This window comes from Pinus tabuliformis, chromosome 3_2 (genome assembly GCF_031772625.1).
Source record: "Pinus tabuliformis cultivar Carrire ecotype Pingquan chromosome 3_2, CPIR1, whole genome shotgun sequence".
Lineage (NCBI taxonomy): Eukaryota > Viridiplantae > Streptophyta > Pinopsida > Pinales > Pinaceae > Pinus > Pinus tabuliformis.
Genome location: NC_142302.1, coordinates 505,871,295 through 505,881,777, shown reverse-complemented (window position 1 = coordinate 505,881,777; position 10,483 = coordinate 505,871,295).

The window sequence follows — 10,483 nt, the reverse complement described above, 5'->3', positions numbered from 1 at the left end:
GCATGCATAACAACATATAGGCACCAACATACATAATAAATGCATATACAACCATACACTCATCATGACGCATTCCACAAAAAAACCATAAACCTTCACGTGGAGACATCACTACCACCATGATCAACACCATGCAAATGCAACAAGAACATGGACTACAAGCATAAGGAACACATATGCAATCGACATGAATGCATGACCAACGCAGCGCCCATCTAGTCCGAGGGGTGAACCATGATCTGATACCACTCTGTGGTATCAGATCTAACCCAAAGTGAGTGCAACCCGCTTTGATATGACTCTGTAATGCCCTCCTCCCATAGCTACCAAAGTAACCGTCCAACCAGGGTAAACATGTGACGAGAGGCTACTATGATATGGTTCAACCTCCTAGGTATCCTTAAGGAAGTTGAATTGACTGAAACCCATCAAACTTACCTTCCACATAACCAACAACACTCCCAAGAGCCATCCCAACCTCCTAGGTATCATGCCCCGGTGTCCCACTTAGTTTTTAAGCTATTAAACCTCTAGACACTCCCACAAGCCATCCCAACCACCTAGGTATCATGCCCCTATGTCCCACTAAGTTTTTAAGCTATTAAAACTCTAGAAACTCCCATGATATGGGCATGCCAGTGTCTAAAGAGCTCTAGACACTCCCACAAGCCTGCATGCCTACGTCCAGGGAATATTTCCAATAGGCCTGTGTGAGAGTCTACGGAACTTAATGCACTTTTCAAGCCCATAATTCCCGCCACTACCTAGAACTTGCTATAACTTTCGGAATCCATTAAACACGTGATGATAAGATTAGTAAACCAAGAACTAACTCCAATACTAGGCTTCATCATCCCTAACCGGGATTGACATTCTGTCAAACACTTGGCATCAATGCAATCTACAAGTCTATGATACAGGACAAAGCATGAAAGACTAAAAACTCTTATGAGACTTAACAATAAGGATCACCACCTTCTCCTTTGAACTGTGATGACATCAATTAGGTTTTTCATCCATCATTTTAATAATTACAAGTAAATACATGAGATAACCATGACAAGAATCAGTCACTTAACCATGCTTATAACTAACATAAAACCATGAAAATAATAGTGAGATAATAGCCATTAAAACCACATATAAATAAGTACAAAAACAAGAGAGCTCAGATTCTATTAAACATAGGCAGATCCGACTAGCTTCAGGACTCCCACATACCACCCGACCATAGACATGGTTGAACCAAATAATTCTTTCAACCAACCATCCCCATGCCATATTCCAAGCATGAAAGTGGGATCTCATTGAAAAACCAAACCGAAAAAAACAAAGGGAATCTAGAGGTTAAACCACCTCCACCCTCACTAGTCCGTGATCATAACAAAATAGGTGCTCCAATCATGAAACTGAACCAAACTTGGAATGTCATCCAGAATTCATTACTATCCTTGAGGAATTTTCCATCTCCTTGTCTCTCAAGATTTACAGCAAACCAATCTTGGATCAGTAGGCACTAAACCGAGACACGTCCCTCAAGATTTACTATGTATCTCGCTAAAATCGGTCGTTACTAGGCCTTTGGGAATGAACCTTGAGACCACTTCGCCCCGGATTATGAAATCCATATGGCAATTCCAAAACTCAAAACCAAGATCAACATCCCAACATACCATGACATCCAGAAAAAGGAAGGGATAGGCTGAAAAGCATTGTCATAATCCAGAAAAACCATGCCACCAACAATAAGAGAACCATACACAAACATGCAAAGCCATGAATGTCAAAACCAACTAGGAAATCACACAAGTAATATGTTACCTGAAAGTATTCCTGCTGAAGTTGTTTGATCCTACTCTTCCTTGCTTGATCATGTCTTTCCTTCCTTTCCTTGTTCTTTCTTTTCCTTACTTGCTCCAAGGCTAGAGTGCTCCATGAAAACTCTAAGTGTCCAAGAGTGAGAGAGAGAGAGAGAGAGAGAGAGAGAGTGTTGAGAGAGTTCCAAAATAGAACTCACCAAGCCTCTACCCTAACCAACATACACTAACTAAGATCTCCAACTGATCCTCAAAATCTATTTTTATCAATGAGGCCTTTATTTTCTCCATTTTACACTATTTTCCTTAATTTTCCTCCTCACATGCAACCTGTGACCTTTCATCTTCATTTTCTCCTATTTTCCTTTATTTTCATAAATCAATGTGCCAAAAGTGCCTTTTTTCCTTTTATTGCCTTTGCCTTTGCCTTTGCCAATTTCCCTTAGCCATAAACACATCCAGTGATGCCCACTAGGGTATCTTTACCCAACATTAAGCTTGGAATAAGTGTCCCCTAAATTTGGTCTTAATTTTCCTTTATTAACTTTTATTACATGAAATTTTCACCAGGGCTGTTATAAATCTACAGATCTAGAAATCTAATAAAAATGTAAAAGTGTAGAAATTTCAATTTTTAAATATAATTTTATCATGTATGTTGTGACGAGTTGTCCAGTAGAATTCCCATGATAATTTCTAGATCATATTGGTATTAGATCAGGTTTCTTTAGGTATATTGTGCATATTTGTAAGGGATCTAGATCGTTGAGCCAAAAGTTGGAAAAACCTAATCATGACCAATGAGTCTCTGAATAACCCTCGTGATCCTGTAGAGGGGGGTTTTTTGTGGCTATAACAATAAGTTGTTGATATAAATTGTAATGTAAATGTTCTCATAAGAACCCTGAGAAATAAGCCCATGATATTTGGAGAAGATGGGGGTTTAAATGAGAATGAAAAATCAAAAGGGGTATAAGGAGATCAAGAAAAAATAGATAAACAATCAAAGAATGAGCCTAAAAAAGATCAACCCAGTTCATGTGTCATGAATCAATCATAGTCCCTATTTAAAGTGGAAGCAAAGGTTGATATTAAGTCATACCATAGCGATATCAGTGATCTAAAGATAAATAATTTTTTGTAGTAGCTCGAAGTGTATTTTAGCATCCAACAAATTGATGAAGAACAAGAGATTACATTTTTTCAGCTAAAATTAGAGGGTCATGCCCTAACTTGGTGGAAAAGCCACATGGAAACCCTAAGGTTAGAGGGAGAGCCTCTAGTGATTAAGTGAGAAGACTTAAAAACCCTCATTAAGTCACAGTTTTACCCTGTTGGGTATGTAGAAGACAAGTGGATCTAGTGCCATTACTTCAAGCAAAATCTTGGGCAAAACATGCAAGAGTAAACCACAAAGTTCAATACGATAGCCATAATGTTGCGCACCCCAAAGAACCCACATGTTCTGCTCAAGTATTTTGGGGGTCTACATTGCCATCTGCGGGATCAAGTGATATTGTTCAAGCTCAAATTGGTGGATGAGGCTTATGTACAAGCACAATGCGTGGAGAACATATGCATGAAGAAAGCACAATTAAGGGGATAAAAGAAGAAGAAGAAAGAATATGCTTCTGTGGAGGGGAAGTAGAAGTAAATTTGGGGAAAAGATAAAGATACAATCAACCACTACACGCCAGTGTAAATATCCCATCAACCATTACGACCACTACAACATTGATGACCATACAAAGCAGAAGTGTTGAAAGTTGCATCTAGAGATAAACCCGAAGAACGAAAAGAAAGAAAATGAGAGGAAGAAGCTAATGGCCATTGATTCAAGAAACGAATTCAAAAGAACTACAACCATGGATGAGAAGATTGTCTGTCCATTAGTGTAGAAGGAGGTGAATCTGAGTAGCATTCAACAATAGGAAGAGAAAGAAATGACTAAACTCTTCCATATAGAGTTATAGGTCAAAAATACCAAGATTGATGCTCTTTTTGACTCAGGATTGGTGGTAAATCTCATTGCAACAAAGTTGGTCAAGAAATTAGGATTAGAAGTTCATGATCACCCAAGCCCATGTCCACCAGGATGGGTAAATAAGGAGAAAATCTGAAGGTAACAAAACAATCCAAAATTAGATTTTCAATTAGTCTTGATTTTAGTGATGAAGTAGAACTAGATCTGGTTCCCCTTGATGTATGTGGAGTCATGTTTGGGAGTCCCTACATGTACATGCCAGATGTAATATTCATGTGAATATCTAACCAATATCGACTCATCAAGGATTAAAAATCATTCACCATCAACGTGTACAAAGGCAAGTCAAAAGTTTCGTTGGTAATGGCCAACCAAGCCAAGATATTTATCAGTTCTAGCAATAGTATATTTTACTTTTTTTTAAGAGAAAATCAGTCTATAGAAGATTCAATAAGAGGAAAGGAATCCATGGAGGAATGTGATAAGCATAAAGAACAACTGGAAGAGTTGCTACAAGCATACAAGGATGTTTTCGAGGAGCCTAAAGGATTACCACCTAAGAGGGAAGTGGAGTACGAAAACCATCTATTTACAAACTCCTCATTTATAAACATTGGGCTATATTGGTAGTCTATTACATAAGCAAGTGAGGTGAAGAAACAATTGCAACAGCTGCTAGAACATGGTGTCATTCAGCCAAGTAGATCATCGTGTGAGTCACCCATCATCATTGTGCCAAGGAAGGAAGGGAATTGGCGAATGTGTATCGATTATAGGGAATTGAATAAAATCATTCTAAAGAAAGGTTCCCCTTACCCAAGATAGATGATATGGTGAATCAATTGCAACAAGAAAAATACTTCACCAAGTTGGGCTTAAAGTTTGGATATCACTAGGTTCAATTCAAAAAAGAAGACACCCAAAATACCGCCTTCAAAACTAAGCAAGGATTGTATGAGTGGTTAGTCATGCCATTTGGCCTATTTAATGCACCAACAACATTTATGCAATTGATGAATGATGTACTATGCCCTTTCATAGATTTAATTTTATTGTCTATTTGGACGATATAGTAGTATATTGCTATCTGGGAGGAACACATATCACATTTGACGTAGGTTCTAGAGACATTAAAGAAGCACCAAGTGCTTAAAAATCTCAAGAAGCGTGAGTTTGCACAATAGTATTTGGTGTATTTGGGGTATGTGATAGGTGGAGGAGATCTGAAGATAGATCCTTCCAAGATGGTGGCCATAATGAAATGGCCTATGCTTACTAATATTTCTAAGGTCGAGAGTTTCATTGGGGAAGCACAATACCTGAGGAAATTCATAGCCTCATATTTAGTGGTAGAAACACCACTCCAAGCAATAAAACAAGTGGTAAGAGTTTCTAGTGCAGAAAGGGGTAGCAGGGGGCTTTTGAGGAGCTAAAAAAGAATATAAATCAAGCACCAGTTATATCATTACCAAACTTGTAGCAGCCTTATGAAGTGGAGATAAATTTGAGTGGGTATGTTATGGGAGTGGTCTTGATGCAAGGAGGAAGGATTGTATGCTACCATTTTTGAAGTTTTTCATGGGGATGTTCTTAACAACCCTAGCTAGGACAAGGATTTCTATGCCCTAGTGCAAGTTGTGAAGAAGTAGAAGCACTATCTAATGGGAAAGGGGACAATGATCCATATAGATTGTCAACCACTATAGTACCTACAAGCCTAGATTAAGCTACAACATACCAAACATTACAAGTGGATGGGGTTTCTCCAACAATTTCATTTGGTGATCAAGTATAAGAAGGGAAGCATAATCAAATTAGAAAACATGTCCTCAAGGCCACCCACATCAAATATCACAAATTTTGGGACTCTCATGCACATGGAATCATTTTCCCATGATGCATATAGAGAGGAAAATTCAAAGGATGAGGACATCAAGGAGGTTTACCAAAAACTAGGAATAGACATGCTACTTATTTGTGGTCATTGACAGGTTCAATAAGATGTGTGTTTTGATGGCCTATAAAAATACCATTAGTGGGAAAGAAGTAACAAACTTGTCCTTTGAACAAATCTAGGTGCACTTTGGGATACCAAGGAGCATCATTTCAGATAGGGACACAATATTTCTCAATGAATTCAAGACTACATTGTGGGAGAAGATGGACACAAATTTGAAGAGATCTAAAACATTCCATCCAAAAACAAATGGGAAAACAAAAGTAGTCAATGGTAGTGAAACTTTTGATGGGATACAACTAGAAGCATTCAAAGACCTCGAATGAAAATATAGTATATATAAAACATTCTTACAATAGAGAAATCCTCACTTCTACAAGAAAGTCCCCATTAGAAACCCTTTTTGGATGTTTTCCACCTTGACCTCTGGTAATTGCATATGGTAAACAAGGGTGAGTGAGGGAATATCTTATAAGAGATGCCTTAAGGGCTGAAAATTTATAGGGAAGATAAGGAAGATCCATCTATAGGTATGAGAGACACTACAAAAGTCACAAGAAAAGTATAAGGTCAGGCATGATCAACATAGAATAAAGAAATCATTCAAGGTGGGAGACAAAGTATGACTACATTTGAATAAGGAGAGGTTGGATGGGCCTAGTAAAATAATCAAGGCTCCTAGGTGTGGTTAATTAGAGATACTGGAAAAGGTGGGTGACAATTCTTATCAAGTCAACTTATCACCATATATATGCATTTACTCAGTTGTGAATGTAGATAATATGAACTCTATGAGCCTTCCAAGCTAGATCAAGAAGAGGAATAGGTTCTACCTTCCGTGGAGAATTTAGTGGCAGATGCTTAGGAAGAGTTGACAAAAGATATGGTTTTGTTAAAAAGGTCCAAAACTACATGATAGGGGCATCATGACATTTGGCATAATGGGTTGAAAGGACAACTTCTTGGCAAAGCTAAAAGGTACACTAGAGAGAAAGTGGAAGAAAACATTCCTCAACTCATTCAATATAAGATTTTGGGGACCCAAAGCCTCATAAATTGGGAGGTGTGATTCATATTGGATCGTTATATTATTTTTCATCCATCTTAATGCTTTCAGAGTGGAAAAGTGGAGGAATCAGGTCCAATGACCATTTTTATTGGCAAGACCTATTTTGGAAAATTGGGGTCTAAAACATTCCTAGAGCTATTTGAGGTATCAAACAACATTTTTTGGGCGTAAAAATTTTCTACGTTTGTTCCACACCTTTTCTTATTCTACATGCAGATATCTTTCCAACAACGCAAGAATCACATCAATTAGAGTCTGTTAGTGAATGTTATTCCACTCAGAAGTTGACATTCATGTTTTCACCACCATAATTCGAGAGGATGTCACATCATCCCCAATTATTCATAGAAAGGGGGCAAACCACACGATTATGATGTAGAAGAATCTAGAAGAGTCTATATTGTAGCGTTGGTTAAGAGTTGAGGTAGTCAATCCTAACCACTAGTAGTTCGTTGAGTTATGTTATAATCATGCTACTAGGAGGAAAAGGAGTTCCATTCTTTCAAATTCATTTGTTCCATATATGAGTGAAAATATCTAAGAGGGATAAGAGATAGAGTACAAAGAGAATATTTTTGCACTGTAGCATCCCATGGGCCATAAGCCATACTTCGTTGTACTCGCAACCATATTTCCATTCAGAAAAAGAGAGCAGAGCAACCTCACCTTCCAGCTAGGTTTTTCTCTCAAAAGGGTTTCCTATTTCATATCATGTGTCAAATGTGGGTGTGAGCTTTTATTTTTCCATTCTTTATTTTCTACATAATTTTAAATTGACATGCATGCACTATTAACAAAAAAATATAAATCGAGAAATCTAATAAAATTATAATAGCGTAGAAATTTCACATTTTAAATATAATATTATCAAATCTGTTGTGATGAACTATCCAATGAAATACCCATGACAATTTATAGACCAATATGACAATTTTCAATTGACATTTCATTTTAATTAATTAATTTAATTAAAATGGAAAAAAAATGAACAACTCTTTTGCAAATTAATGTGAATATTTGATTTGTGTATACTATATTTTAGAATATTTCATAAAGGTTAAAACTCTATCATGCACCTAATAATAATTGAAAATTAAATTAAAATTTGAAACCCTGTTCCAAAATAAATATGCGACGATTTTTCCTTTAGTTTCAATTATTTGATTTAAAATTAAAATTAAAATTATATTATTTTAAACTAAAATAATTGTTTTTTTATTATTATGTTTTAGTATAAATATTATTTTCTTATGTAAACATCTCCATTATACTAAATTTTATAGCATTTCCCAACGCACAAAATATTATATATTACACATTAAAAAATAGATTATACATAATAAAATGGTTATTACGTTAATTATTTGTAATTATTTACATTTACTTATCTATAATATAATTGTTACTTATATCTAAGAAATGTGTTATATCCAAGATTATATTATATCAATAAAAACATATTGAGATTATATTATATCAATAAAAACATATTGAATTTTTAAATTAGAAATAGAAAATTTAAATTGTTTTATTACATCAATAAAAAAAAAATATTGAATTTTTAAATTATACATATAAATTTAAATTATGTTCAGAATTTCTACCTATAAATATATTTAATTTTTATAATAATTGTTATACTTATTAATACTCTGAATTTTAGTAACATAATATGCAAATAATTCAATAAAAATGATAATAATTCCAATATTTTGAAAACATTGTTCCAACTGTTTAAAAACATTGTATCATAAACAAAAGTCAGTACATATTTTTTAAATTTAAGACACCAATTTTACAATCATGATATATATACTCATTTATCCTTGTGATTGTCCTTATCAATTGGATAGTTGATTATTTAAAGTATAAATTTTTCAATCATAATATTCACATATATTCACCAATCATTTAGATTGCGCATGTGATTATTATTAATGAGGATAGATGACATATTGTGTTGCAGGAAAATTCAAATTCACGTGCCCAAAATCACAAGAAAAGAAAGATAGTACTAGGTTGTCTCTTGAGAAGTTGATAAAACTTAAACTTACAATACAAAACGTCAAACAATGTTTAGGAAAAAAAATACACTCTCATATATATATATAAACATATTTTTCCTTTCAACAAATTGTTGATTGAAATCAATGAAGTTTTATTGTTTGAAGTAGTAAACAAAATATCTTCACTTATATTTAAGAGTTAAGAATATGAAGTATCTTGCATTCTCCTTCAAATATACCAATCTCTTTGTTTGATTGTATCAGAAAGTATATGATAATTGTATCTTGAGATATGTAATAATGTTTATTTTCATCAACTTTAAAATTCATAGTGAGTTATTAATGGACTGGATAAAGTTTTTATTTCTTAGAATTTCACCATATTATTATATTCCATGGTTATTAGCCTTGAAAATTAAATTTTGGAATAGATATTTGAGTCTACTCAGGAAATATGATTCAATGAAATAGAAGGGGAGTCACAAAACCTTGTAAATACCTCAGAACTCAAATATTAGCAAGTCAATTCCCATATTTTCCTCACTAAAATTATTACAAAGGGTTAGCCTAGAAATGAGCATAGAGAACATAATCAATAGTGAAATACAAATGTGGACACCATAATTGAAATTATCTTCCCCATAGAATTCTAGCTTCAAACATTTATCCAACACATAACCCCCAATTTGAGAAAATGATAGGTAGACCACCCTAGTTAAATTCATTCCAATTTAAAATAAAATTATGGGTAGACAACCCATAGATAGAAGGGACAATTACAAAGTAGTTAGTCACTTAAAAAACAACTAAACTTATGCACAATTGTAGAGTCACCACAACCTCATCATTATCACACAAATCCCACACTATTCACAATCATTGCATTTAATAACCATAGTCAAAGTAGAGTTTCACATCCCCTAGCTCTCCCATATTCATGCCACAAACATGGGGTATGAGGATTTGAATTGCGTGGAAATGAACATGATTGACATGTCTTTTTGTAAAATATTTGCCAATTGACTATAAAATGTATTTCTCTTAATATCTCAATAATGTTTTATAAATTCCTTTGTAAGATGAACCAATATACATAGAACCATTTTTCCTTTCCCAAAATAATTGATACCATACAAATCGATCTTGTTCTAAAATCATGGATTTAATATTTACCTTTGTAAGGTTGAAACTTGAAGTATATCAAAATATTTCTATACATAGAATATCCATGTTATAGGACCATTTCCATCAAAATTTCTCATATCAATCTTCATAATGAAGTAGTTCCTTGATGGTTATTTGAAGCGTTGATGACATGGAATTTGGAGGGAAAATTCATGATTTTGGTTCTGCGATTTAATATTTCTGTTATCCAATCATGATAAAATACTCTTAATATGTGATTGATTTCCAAAAAAAATGTTTTCCCTATTTTCATGATTTCCTTAGATCTCCATATCTATTTTTGGAAGCCTCTCTAAGACAATTTTTTTCTATGGAATTTATGGATTTTTTTATTTCCTCCTTGGATTTATTTATTCTTCCTTGAAGTACTTTTGTAATTCTTCCTTGACATATTTTGTATATCTTTATTTTATTCTATATTTTGTTCCATATTTTTTTCTAATCCTTCCATTAGTGACAATATAC